The sequence below is a fragment of the Triticum dicoccoides genome, chromosome 2B (genome assembly GCF_002162155.2).
Source record: "Triticum dicoccoides isolate Atlit2015 ecotype Zavitan chromosome 2B, WEW_v2.0, whole genome shotgun sequence".
NCBI lineage: Eukaryota > Viridiplantae > Streptophyta > Magnoliopsida > Poales > Poaceae > Triticum > Triticum dicoccoides.
The window spans coordinates 275,357,691-275,370,767 of record NC_041383.1 but is presented as its reverse complement, the minus strand read 5'-3'; positions in this window follow the sequence as shown (position 1 = coordinate 275,370,767).

Sequence of the window (13,077 nt, the reverse complement as noted above, 5' to 3'; positions counted from 1 at the left end):
GATTCACCGTCTCCACCGCCTCCCCGAGCACGCGGACCTTCTCTTCGAACTCCCCGTGAGCCCCTGTCCATTTCCCCTCTCTCCCCGTGCCCGTCCGCGCCTTCTAACCACCCCGGCTGTCGGAGCCGACCGTTCCTCGCCGCCGGCGATGACGCAGACGGGGCTAGAGCCACCGTAGCTAACCCCCGAGCACGGCAACATGCTCAGCACCCTTCCAGGAGCCGAGCGCGCCCACCCGTGCGACCTGCCGTGCCCCCTAGCGCCAACCCCGACCTCGCCGTGCTCCGGTCGCCGCCGCGGGCCCCGTTCCGGTGAGCTCGGGCCACCTCAGCCCCTGCCGTTTGCACAGATGGATGCGGGCGACTCCCAGCTACGCGTAGAGCCCCTCAGTTGCCGATTTGGTCGCCGAAGGAGCGTTTCCGACGCCCTCCGCCGTTGCTGGCGTCGCCGGCGACAAGCCGCGGGTCAACTCCGGCGGGTTTGACCCGGGGTTTGACCCCCTGACGTGTGGGCCCAGGCGCCTGCTAGATTAGTGTTAGATTAGTTAGCGCTAATTAACCTAGCTAATTAGATAGGCCACTGACATGCGGGCCCCGCCCGGCTAACTAAGTTAGTTAGGGCTAACTAACCTGGTTAGTTGACTGGGTCACTGACCAGTGGACCCCACTGGTCAGGTTTGACCTGAATCTGCCCCGTTGACCTGATGACGTCAGGATAAGGTCATGCTGACGCAATAATTCCTTTCTGGAATTAAAATAAATTAGGAAATAATTTATGAATTCCAGAAAATTGTATAAACTTCTAAAATTCATAGAAATTCAACCGTAACTCCAAATTAAATAAATTATATATGAAAAATTATCAGAAAAATTCAAGGAATCCATCTGTACCATTTTCATGCATGTTAGAACAACTTATAACTACTGTTTAGGACAAATGAAGTGAATGACATTTGAATATTCACATATGGAGTTTGAATTTGAATCTTGTATTCAAACCAACTTCATTTAATCTGTTGCTAGTTGCATTAGCTCAAAACACATTCATTTTGCCATGTCATGATCATGCATCATATTGTGCATTGCATTGATTGTGTTCCTTTTTGTGTTGCCGGTATTTGTCCCCTCTCGATAGTCGTGATACCGATGACGTGATCATTGACACTGATGAAGACTCAATGTTATCTTCAGAAGTGCCAGGCAAGCAAAACCCCCTTGTTCATTCCGATACAATCCTACTCTCTCGCTCCTGCTCTCTTTTACTGCATTAGGACAACAACGATTCAACTGTTACTTGCTGCGGTAGCTGAACCCCTTTATCCTTTGCATGACCTGTCATTCCACAGTAAATAGATGAAACCCACTAGCATGAGTAGGAGTTGTTTGAGCCCTGTTGTGCCTACTCATTCCTGCTTGTTTGTCATGCCTGCTACTGCTTAGAGTTGAGTCAGGTCTGATTCATCAGGGATGAATCAGAGGTGTGTGAACATGTCCTACCGTGTGTGAGCTAAGTGTGTGAACACGATTTGGTAAAGGTAGCGGTGAGAGGCCATGTAGGAGTACATGGTGGGTTGTCTCATTGCAGCCGTCCTCAGGAACTGAGTTCTGTGTTTGTGATCCATGATTCAGCTACTACCACGCATTGGGCCCGAAACCAATGGACCCTCTCGGCTTCTTGATCACCCTTGTCCTCTGTCCAGGAGTTGCAAGTAGTTTCTGGTGTTTGTAGTATGCTGGAGGCCGTGCGCAGCGCTGACCGTAGGGGTGGGTTGTGATGCGGTAGGCACGTGGCACGGTGTACCAGGCGCCCGTTTGGTGTCTCGGGAACCCTGTTCACATCGTTTGGGGCTGTGAGCGAAACTCCGGCCGGATCTCCTCATGGATGGAACCCGAATAGGCGATAAACCTGGACTAGAGACTTAGGTGATTAGGTAGGTCGTGGCCGACACCCACGTTGGGCTTCCGCTTGAAGGTTGCCGAGTACATGTCGTGTAAACGGCGGTAAGTGGTGAGAGCGTGTGTGAAGAAGTACACCCCTGCAGGATTAATATGATCTATTCGAATAGCCGTGTCCGCGGAAAAGGACTTCTGGGTTGCTTATATCAGTTCATAGACAAGTGAAAGTGGATACTCTAAAATACGCAAGATAAGCGTGAGTGCTATGGATGGCGTTCTCGTAGGGAGACGGGAGCGGTTCCATAGTGGTGTATTGGTATGGTGAATATGTGGACTCGTGTGCGCCACCTCAAAAGAGTTACATTGCAGTCGTAGTTTAGGATAGCCACCGAGTCAAAGCTGGCTTGCTGCAGTTAAACCCCACCATCCCCTTTGTTGATAATGATGCATATGTAGTTAGTTCTGATGTAAGTCTTGTTGGGTACATTTGTACTCACGTTTGCCTATTTTATGTTTTTGCAGAGAGACTTCAGTCTCACTATTAGTTCCGCTTGGACTTCGACGTTTAGCTTGTTACCTCAGCTACGATCTTGTGCCCTCGGCAGGATCTGGTAGATAGTCAGGCTTCTCAGCCTTTTTCATTTATAGTTGTCTGTACTCAGACATGATAGCTTCCGCTTGTGCTTTGATTTGTATGCTCTGATTGTTGGGTCATGAGACCCCTGTTTGTAATATCTCGCTCCTCGGAGCCTAATGAATAAACTACTTGAGTCGTAGAGTCATTTTGTGATACCATGTTGTATTGCACATATCGAGCATATTGTGTGTATGTTATTGAAATGCTTGGTATGTGTGGGATCTGACTATCTAGTTGTTTATCTTTAGTAGCCTCTCTTACCGGGAAATGTCTTCTAGTGTTTCCACCGAGCCATGGTAGCTTGCTACTGCTCCGGAACACTTAGGCTGGCCGGCATGTGTCCTTCTTCGTTCCTGTGTCTGTCCCTTCGGGGAAATGTCACGCGATGAATACCGGAGTCCTGTTAGCCCGCTACAGCCCGGTTCACCGGAGTCCTGCTAGCCCAGTGCTACAGCCTGGATTCACTCGCTGATGACCGACACGTTCGATGCTGGGTCATGGATGCCTGTCCCTGTAAGTCTGTGCCACTTTGGGTTTACGACTAGCCATGTCAGCCCGGGCTCCTTATCATATGGATGCTAGCGACACTGTCATATACGTGTGCCAAAAGGCGCAAACGGTCCCGGGCAAAAGTAAGGCGACACCCGTGGGAATACCGTGCGTGAGGCCGCAAAGTGATATGAGGTGTTACATGCTAGATCGATGTGGCATTGAGTCGGGGTCCTGACAGACAGAGAGGCCTCTAGGCCCTCCACCAGAACCGTACCCCGGCATCACTCGAAAATTATGAAGCCACGGGGGAATGCACCATACTTGCGATACATATTGGAGGATAAGGCAAGACAATCAAGATCGACCTACGGATCACGTGGGCGCCCCACGATGCGCGATGACTACCGTCGCGCCGGATACAGCAACTCCGGCCGGGCCGAACACAGTAGACAAAGCTCGCTTGAGCTACGTCGTGATATAGCCCAATATAGAGGCGCCGCACACCCACTATGCTTCACAGATGAAGTAATGGATCATCAAATCCCCGAAGGGTTTAAACCCGTGAACATTGAATCCTACGATGGCACAACAGACCCCGTGGTTTGGATCAAAGACTATCTCCTTCATATCCACATGGCCCGCGGTGACGATCTTCACGCCATCAAATATCTCCCACTCAAGCTTAAAGGACAAGCTCGGCATTGGCTTAACAGCTTGCCAGCAGAGTCAATTGGGTGTTGGGAGGACCTGGAAGCTGCATTCCTTGACAACTTCCAGGGCACATATGTGCGACCACCAGACGCCGATGACCTAAGCCACATAATTCAGCAGCCAGACGAATCGGCCAGACAGTTCTGGACACGGTTCTTAACAAAGAAAAATCAAATCGTCGACTGTCCGGATGCAGAGGCCCTCGCAGCCTTCAAACATAACATCCGCGATGAGTGGCTGGCCCAGCACCTAGGACAGGAAAAGCTGAAATCCATGGCAGCCCTCACATCACTCATGACCCACTTCTGCGCGGGAGAGGACAGCTGGATAGACTACAGTAACAACCTCAGCAAAAATTCTGGTAGTCCGGATAACAAGGACCGCAATGGCTGGTCGCGTCGCAACAAAAACAAATGCCGCGTTAACGTAGATAACACTGAGGATACGACAGTCAACGCTGGATTCAGAGGCTCCAAACCCGGTCAGCGGAAAAAGCCATTCAAAAGAACTACTCCGGGTCCATCCAATTTGGACCGAATACTCGACCACTCGTGCCAGATACACGGCACCCCCGAAAAGCCAGCCAATCACACCAACAGGGATTGTTGGGTATTCAAGCAGGCAGGCAAGTTAATTGCCGAAAACAATGACAAGGGGCTGCATAGCAATGACGAGGAAGAGACCCGGCCGCCGAACAATAGAGGACAGAAGGGTTTCCCCCACAAGTGCGGACGGTGAACATGATATACGCGACCCACATACCCAAGAGGGAGCGGAAGCGTGCACTTAGGGACGTATATGCGATGGAGCCAGTCTCCCCGAAGTTCAACCCATGGTCCTTGAGGGAGTTCCGGACTAGGGGGTGTCCGGATAGCCGAACTATCATCATCGGCCGGACTCCAAGACTATGAAGATTCAAGATTGAAGACTTCGTCCCGTGTCGGGATGGGACTTTCCTTGGCGTGGAAGGCAAGCTAGGCGATACGGATATGTAGATCTCCTATCATTGTAACCGACTCTGTGTAACCCTAGCCCTCTCTGGTGTCTATATAAACCGGATGGCTTTAGTCCATAGGACGAACAACAATCATACCATAGGCTAGCTTCTAGGGTTTAGCCTCCTTGATCTCGTGGTAGATCTACTCTTGTAACCCACATCATCAATATTAATCAAGCAGGACGTAGGGTTTTACCTCCATCAAGAGGGCCCGAACCTGGGTAAAAACATCGTGTCCCTCGTCTCCTGTTACCATCCGCCTAGACGCACAGTTCGGGACCCCCTACCCGAGATCCGCCGGTTTTGACACCGACATTGGTGCTTTCATTGAGAGTTCCTCTGTGTCGTCACCGATAGGCTTGATGGCTTCTTCGATCATCAACAACGAGGCAGTCCAGGGTGAGACCTTCCTCCCCGGACAGATCTTCGTATTCGGCGGCTTCGCACTGCGGGCCAATTCGCTTGGCCAGCTGGAGCAGATCGAAGGCTACGCCCCTGGCCGTCAGGTCAGATTTGGAAGTTTGAACTTCATGGCTGACATCCGAGGGGACTTGGTCCTCGATGGATTCGAGCCACAGCCGAGTGTGCCATACTGTCACGAGGGGCATGATTTAGCTCTGCAGCCGGACAGTACCCTGGAACTCGAACCCGCTCCGATCTTCGACTCGGAGCCGGCTGCGCAGACCAAGGATGGATGGCTAGACACCACCTCGGGGGCTGCAACCTCTACGATGATAGAGCCGAACATCGATCTTGTCCCCCATGAAGCTTATGGCTCCGAGGTACCGGACTCCTTGCCGGACTCCGGACCTCCCGCGCCCCCTCCAGTCGAATCCGATGGGGTGCCGATCATGGAGTTCACCACGGCGGACATCTTTCAACACTCACCTTTTGGCGACATCTTGAGTTCGCTAAAGTACCTCTCGTTATCAGGAGAGGCCTGGCCGGACTACGGCCAGGACGGTTGGGATGCGGACGATGAAGAAATTCAGAGCCCACCCACCACCCACTTGGTAGCCACTGTCGACGACCTAACCGACATGCTAGATTACGACTCCGAGGACATCGACGGTATGGACGACGATGCCGGAGACGACCAAGAACCAGCGCCTAACGGGCGCAGGAAAGCCACCCCATCCCACAACGTATGCATGGTGGACACACCAAAAGGAAGCGACAACGAGGAAAAATGGGACGTGGCGAAGGACAACTCCCCCAACAGACAAACAAAGCGGCGACGCAAGCGCCGCCCGAAGACCGGCATCGACAAAAACGGTACCCATATGGACCCGACCCTAGAGCAGGGCGAAGCAGTGGACGACGCACACATCAACAAGCAGCCAGCCGGACATGAACCGGACAAGCAACCCATCCCCGGCGAAGATGATCTCACATCACCAGAGCATACGAATCTCCATAACAGGCTCGTCTCCACTGCAAGAAGTTTGAAGAAGCAAAAGCGGAAGCTCAAAACAACGGAAGACACACTCAGAATAAGATGGAGCAAAGTACTCAACACCGCAGATAAATATGGCACTAGTCACCAGACAAAGAGCTACCCGAAGCGCAAGTTGTTGCCCGAATTTGACGAGGAGGCCTTCGAGCCCCCGCAGTCAAAAAAGAAAGGGGCCGCCTGGCCGGATAGACGACCAGATGACAGGCCAAGAGCAACACGGGGCGCCACACACAAGCCGGCACATGATCAGCATAAAGATCTTCAGAAAAGGATAACCCGGTCAGGTCTATCTATGGTCCAAAAAAGAAGACTCGAGGGAGTAACACAACCAGCCGAGCATTTGAAGACAACGGCACACCCAAATACAGGGGCGCCGCACACCCACTATGTTTTACCGACGAGGTACTGGATCATGGATTTCCAGCGGGATTTAAACCCATAAACATAGAGGCATACAACGGAACAACAGACCTCGGAGTCTGGATTGAGGATTATATCCTACACATACACATGGCAAGAGGAGACGACCTCCATGCCATAAAATACCTTCCCCTCAAGCTCAAAGGGCCGGCCCGGCATTGGCTTAAAAGCCTCCCAGAAAATACGATTGGGAGTTGGGAAGAGCTTGAGGATGCGTTTCGAGCAAATTTTTAGGGGACTTATGTCCGGCCTCCGGATGCAGATGATTTAAGTCACATAACTCAACAACCCGGAGAATCAGAACGCAAGTTCTGGAATAGGTTCCTCACTAAAAAGAACCAAATAGTCGACTGTCCGGACGCTGAAGCCTTGGCAGCCTTCAAACACAACGTCCGAGACGAATGGCTCGCCAGACACCTCGGCCAGGAAAAACCAAGAACAATGGCCGCACTAACAAGTCTCATGACCCGCTTTTGCGCGGGGGAAGACAGCTGGTTGGCTAGATGCAGCACCAGCGACCCGAGTACATCCGAAATCAGGGATGGAAATGGGAAATCATGACGCAAAATAGATCAGCGCCGGAACAAGGAGAATGGCCCAAATAGTACAGCGGTCAACACCGGATTCAAAAGCTCTCAGCCGAACAACAAAACACTGCCCTTAAAGGATAACAGTGATGAGTTATCCAACCTCAACAAGATTCTGGATAGACTGTGTCAAATACATGATACCTCCGGGAAGCCTGCAAACCATACCCACAGAGATTGTTGGATCTTCAAGCAGTCCGGCCGACTTAACGCCGAACACAAAGGGCTCGACACACCAAGTGACAGTGACGAAACCCAAAAGCAGCGCTCTGGAAAACAAAAGACTTTCCCATTAGAAGTCAAAACAGTGAACTCACTTCACGTGATAACACGCAGCGCGGCCCCTGCTATACCAGGACACCGTCCGCAGACTGGGGATAGAACCCACCAAAATTCGTTATAGCAGCACTTCCTTCAAAGGAGTGACGCCGGGCCTGTTTAGCCAATTTTACAGGCTCTGTACCACCAGGGGTCGTGTTCGGTTCATCCGACAAACCTCCGTCGCGAAAAGCTCACCCTCCATCGCCCCATTTAGCAGTAGCCCTTAAGCACTACTGGGGCGTGCAGCTTTCACGCGCTTTCATGCAATACCGCATTACGCGTCTCTTACGCTTAAAAATGCCCGGTCCACGTGGCATATTCTTAAAACTCCAGGTGTCTCTCGACCACAGAGAACGTGCGGCTGCCTAGACAGCCACACATTATTCCGGCCTTGCAGGTCAAAGCCCCTAAAAACAGGTCATTTAGACCTTGGACATGGTTAGACGAGTCCGGCAAGGGGCTTCCCAGCCGCATACCCCCTTTTTTTAGGGGACCACGCGCATAAATGATGAAAGCCAATAAAGCTCAACTTTTTTCATCTTCCAAATTATACTTTATTTTGATACACTTTTTGCACGATACTTCTTAGAAACTAAGTCCTTCTCTTTTACAGATGAAGCATGTGCTACACCCGTCCAGGACACAGCACAACGGAGACACAGGCGCAGACGTGCAGTAGGGACCCGTTGCAAGGATTCTTTTCAGATTAAGACCCTGCGTAAACCTTTCTCACTATCTCATGTTGATACACATCCCCCGGTTTCCCACCAGAGCCGAGGAGGAGGCTGGCGTTTTGGCATCGGCCGCGTCAGAAGTTCCCCCCTGTACCTGGACACTAGGGGCTTAGGGCTTTATTCTGCCCGATATCATAAAGACCGAACACCTCAGGGAGTGTTCGGCGTCTCGAGTTAGGCCTTATATGCATCAGCTCCGAATCATGTCTTTGGTCAAATGTTGGGTTTGCCCGGCTCCTGTGTTTTGCTGCCTTATGTTCCGTATCATCGGCTAACGCGGCACTAGGAGAACTACTGCGATTGTGCCCCGGTTCGGCCGGGAGAGCACCTTAGTAGAGAAAGCCGAAAACTGACCGTCATGATATAGCGAGAGACTGGTCAACCACTCAATCGACCATTGGAATGTTTAGAATTCCTCCGCTTTGACGAAGGACCGCTGCCCGGTCAGGCACATAGAGAGGCGCGGTGCCATCAGGGGCTATATAGTAGCCCCACATTCGAGCTCCTATGGCTAAGTGAAAGTGATAAAGCGTTATAGTCCGGTTGCCTAGTTTGTTATGCTATCACCTGCTTAAAAGGACCAAGACGTTGGATTAAGTGTGGAAAAGCGTTTCTCTTTTTGCAAACACCCCCGCACCATGTGCATGGGGGCAGAAGCCAAAGAATGCCATCTTTCAGATTATACATACATATACGGCCGCACAGGAGATAGTTCAATACTTGAACACACAAGTATAAAAAGTCATTGCATTATAAACATGATTTTAGAAACCATACATGTCATTCAAACATAATATCTTTCGAGCACTGCGACTCTATTATACGAGCGCCCTGCAGGACTTCCTCAAAGTAATGCTCGGTGGGGAATCAGCTTTTGTCCGAACCCCGGGATGCAACAGCGGTGGCATCCATCTCCGCCCAGTATGTTTTACCACGGGCGAGAGCCATCCGCGCACCTTCTATGCATGCCGACCGCTTCATCGCCTTAATATGCGGCACTGCCCCAAGGAATTGCTGCAACAAGCCAAAATAACTCTTCGACTTGGGGCTCTTCGGCCACAGATGAGTTACCACATCTGTCATGGCCAGTCCGGACAATCTATTAAGCTCAGACCACTCAACCAGACGATCACTCAACGGAAGTGGACGCTCCGGACTATGGAATTGAGACCAGAAAAGCTCTTCCATTTCATGATCCTCCTGGCTTTGAAAGTGCACGACTACGTCAGCCGCACTCGCCGCCAAGTCCAGATAAGGATCCTCCGCACCGTACAATCGGCCCAGCTGAGCATACTTCGGATCCGTGAACTTCCTACGCAGCATAAAGGGCTTTCCAGCCACAATGTCTCCGACCTGACGCAGTTCCTCCTTCATAGCCCGCATCGCACTACGGGCATCCTTGGCTTCGGCATCGGCCTTCTTCAGGTCCTCTTGCTCCGCTCGGCGTTCTCCTTCAAGAACCTCCAGGCGGTCGGTAGCAACTTTTAATTTCATGGCCATTCCGGCCATCTCCTCCCTGCTTCGGCAGTGAGCAGCCTTCTCGGCTTCTAGCTCTTCCGCTGCCTTCAAGGCAGTCGCCTCGCTTTTTCTGGCCTGCTCCTTGGCCCGAGCAAGTTCTGCTCGAAGGTCCTCCACAACAGCAGCACCATCTACATCAAGCATACAACTTGTAAGGAATGGGCATCAGCTCCCTTACTAAGCGACCGCGGCGCAATCACATACCTTGTGACTCATCATGTCGTTTATTGACCAGCGAGATGTCCGCATCTGCAGCGTCGAGTTGCTTCTTCAGCTCGGCGAATCCATCCGTCCGGCTGGCCACCGAACATTCTGCCACCTACATAGGAAAGGTGACAGTTCAAAACTGAGATTATGATCCTAGGCACGCTGCCATTTTCGACAGCATACCAAGTCTCAGGGGCTACTATACAGGGCGCACTTCATGTGCATAACTGTCAACAGGTATGTCATTTTTTGCGTACCTCAAATCCCGTCAGTAAACTTCCGACGGCCTCATACAACCCGCTTTCGGCGGACGAGATCCTCTCAATCACATTACCCATTAATGTGTGGTGATCTTCTGAGATGGACGCCCTATTAAGCAAATCCTGTAGCTCCACCGGCCGTACTCCAATGGGTGCCGAACTCTCCGGCCCCGCCGGACTCGGGGAGACCCTCCGCGAAGACACCTCAGGGTCGTCCGCCCCGTGCGATGGGGCGGCAGATGGAGGCGTTTCGCTCTCCATCATCTCCGGACGAAGGTCTCCCGAAGATGAGCTGTGCTGAGATGGGCTGAGATCCGAACTACAAGGTAAAAACTTCGGTTACCTTTAGACATTGAGCAGGGGTGTCTAATAATTATAAAATCCCCCTTTTTTACTTACGGCTCGTTAGAGGGCTGATTCCTCCGAGGAGACAGTACAGCCGGGGCGCTTTCTGGCGTAGGATCTTCCGGTACAGATTTCTTTCCCCGCTTTGAGGCCTTGGCCTCCGGGTCTTCGGAAGCGTTCTGCTTCTCCCCCTGGAAGGAGGGACTCTCGATTCCTCCCTTATTAAACGCCTCCTTGGCAGAGGTGATAGTTTCCCCATGCCCCCCTTCGCCCTCATTGGAAGGTGCAACCTCCAACATTTTAGTTAACACGGGATCCTGCGTGGTCTCAGGGAGGGGGGCCGGACACCGTATCAGTTTTGCTTGTGCTATCCACTCCTGTCCAGGGATAGCTGGTTAAAAGGCAAGCTCACGATAAATAAATGGATGGTGTGTCCGGACACAGGGCTACTTACTTGAGTATCCGGGCGATTACAGCTTAGGCCAGCATCCTCGGTCAATTTCGGATGTGTCTCTTGCGATCTGAAGAACAGTTTATACATCTCCATGGGAGTCAAACCCATGAAGTGTTGAAGAGCTCGCGGCCCCTCCGAATTAAATTCCCACAGGCGGAGGGGGCAACGTTTGCAGGGCAGTAGGCGCCGGATCAACATGACCTGCACCACTGCGACCAGATTGATCTCCCTTTCTTGGAGGACTCGAATCCGGTCCTGCAATAGGGGGGCGTCTTTGGGCGACCCCCAGTCACGCCCCTTGTTGACCCATGACGTCAGCTGTTGTGGAGGGCCCGAGCGAAAGACGGGTGGCGGCTTCTGCCTGCTGCCCCGGGGAGCGGTGATATAAAACCACCCCTGTTGCCACAAGCCGAGCTCCTCTTGGAAAGAGCCCTTGGGCCATGGAGCTTCGGCCCTCTTGCTTATAACCGCCCCGCCGCACTCTGCCTGACGCCCCTCAATCATCTTCGGCTCCACGTTGAAGGTTTTGAGCCATAAGCCGAAGTGAGGGGTAGTGCGGAGGAAGGCTTCACAAACGACAATGAATGATGAGATATGGAGGATGGACTCTGGAGCCAGGTCGTGGAATTCCAGCCCATAGTAAAACATGAGCCCCCTCATGAAGGGATCCGTCGGGAAGCCTAAACCCCGACGGAAGTGAGACATAAACACGACGATCTCGCCGGGCTCGGGAGTTGGGATAACTTGCCCTCGGGCGGGCAGCCTATGTGAAATCTCGTAGGTTAAATACCTGGCATCTCTCAGCTTTAGCACGTCCTCCTCCATGACGGAGGAGGGCATCCACCGGCCTCGTAGATCAGGACCGGACATTGTCGAGGATCGAAGGTACCTGAATTCGGAGCCCTGGGTGTTGGAACTCAGGGGGAGGGGCGGATTCGATAGAAGATTGAATAAAAAGAACGGGCCTTGGTCTCATTATAAAGAGGAAGAATACCAAGAGCCGTCCCCGTGACCGTTTGGAACCCGCCTTCGATGGAGGGGGCGTGGCAACGGGCGCGGTTGGGTTACCCACGTCCGTATTGATGGGAATCCCGGAATAAGGGGAACACGATCTCTGCTTCGACAAGACGTGCCAAGGAAACCGCCTCGCTGCTGAGATGGAACAATAAAAACAATTTGAAGGCTTGGTAGTGGTGTGATGTTACGCCACAAAATACGTCAGCAGATTGAACTTGTGTAATATTATTCTCTCTAGGTTGTATGTGGAATTTATTTTGCAGAGCCGGACACTATCATGGTGTTCAAAATCTTCTATAAATTATTCGGAGGAGGAACCCGCCTTGCAATGCCGAAGACAATATGCGCGCCGGACTCGTCGTCATTGAAGCCTGGTTCAGGGGCTACTAAGGGAGTTCCGGACTAGGGGGTGTCCGGATAGCCGAACTAGCATCATCGGCCGGACTCCAAGACTATGAAGATACAAGATTGAAGACTTCGTCCCGTGTCCGGATGGGACTTTCCTTGGCGTGGAAGGCAAGCTAGGCGATACGGATATGTAGATCTCCTATCATTGTAACGGACTCTGTGTAACCCTAGCCCTCTCCGGTGTCTATATAAACCGGATGGCTTTAGTCCATAGGACAAACAACAATCATACCATAGGCTAGCTTCTAGGGTTTAGCCTCCTTGATCTCGTGGTAGATCTACTCTTGTAATCCACATCATCAATATTATCAAGCAGGACGTAGGGTTTTACCTCCATCAAGAGGGCCCGAACCTGGGTAAAAAGATCGTGTCCCTCGTCTCCTGTTACCATCCGCCTAGACACACAGTTCGGGACCCCCTACCCGAGATCCGCCGGTTTTGACACCGACAGTCCTCTTACCCGATCACTTTTGATCGAAGGGACCACCCCACCAGTATCCGCCATGGCGGATTCGCCGCATTGGTTTTAGACCCAATCGTCGATGGATTTCACCTCACCAGAGTCCTGATGGACGGCGGCAGCAGCCCGAACCTGCTTTATCAGGATAAAGTGCGCAA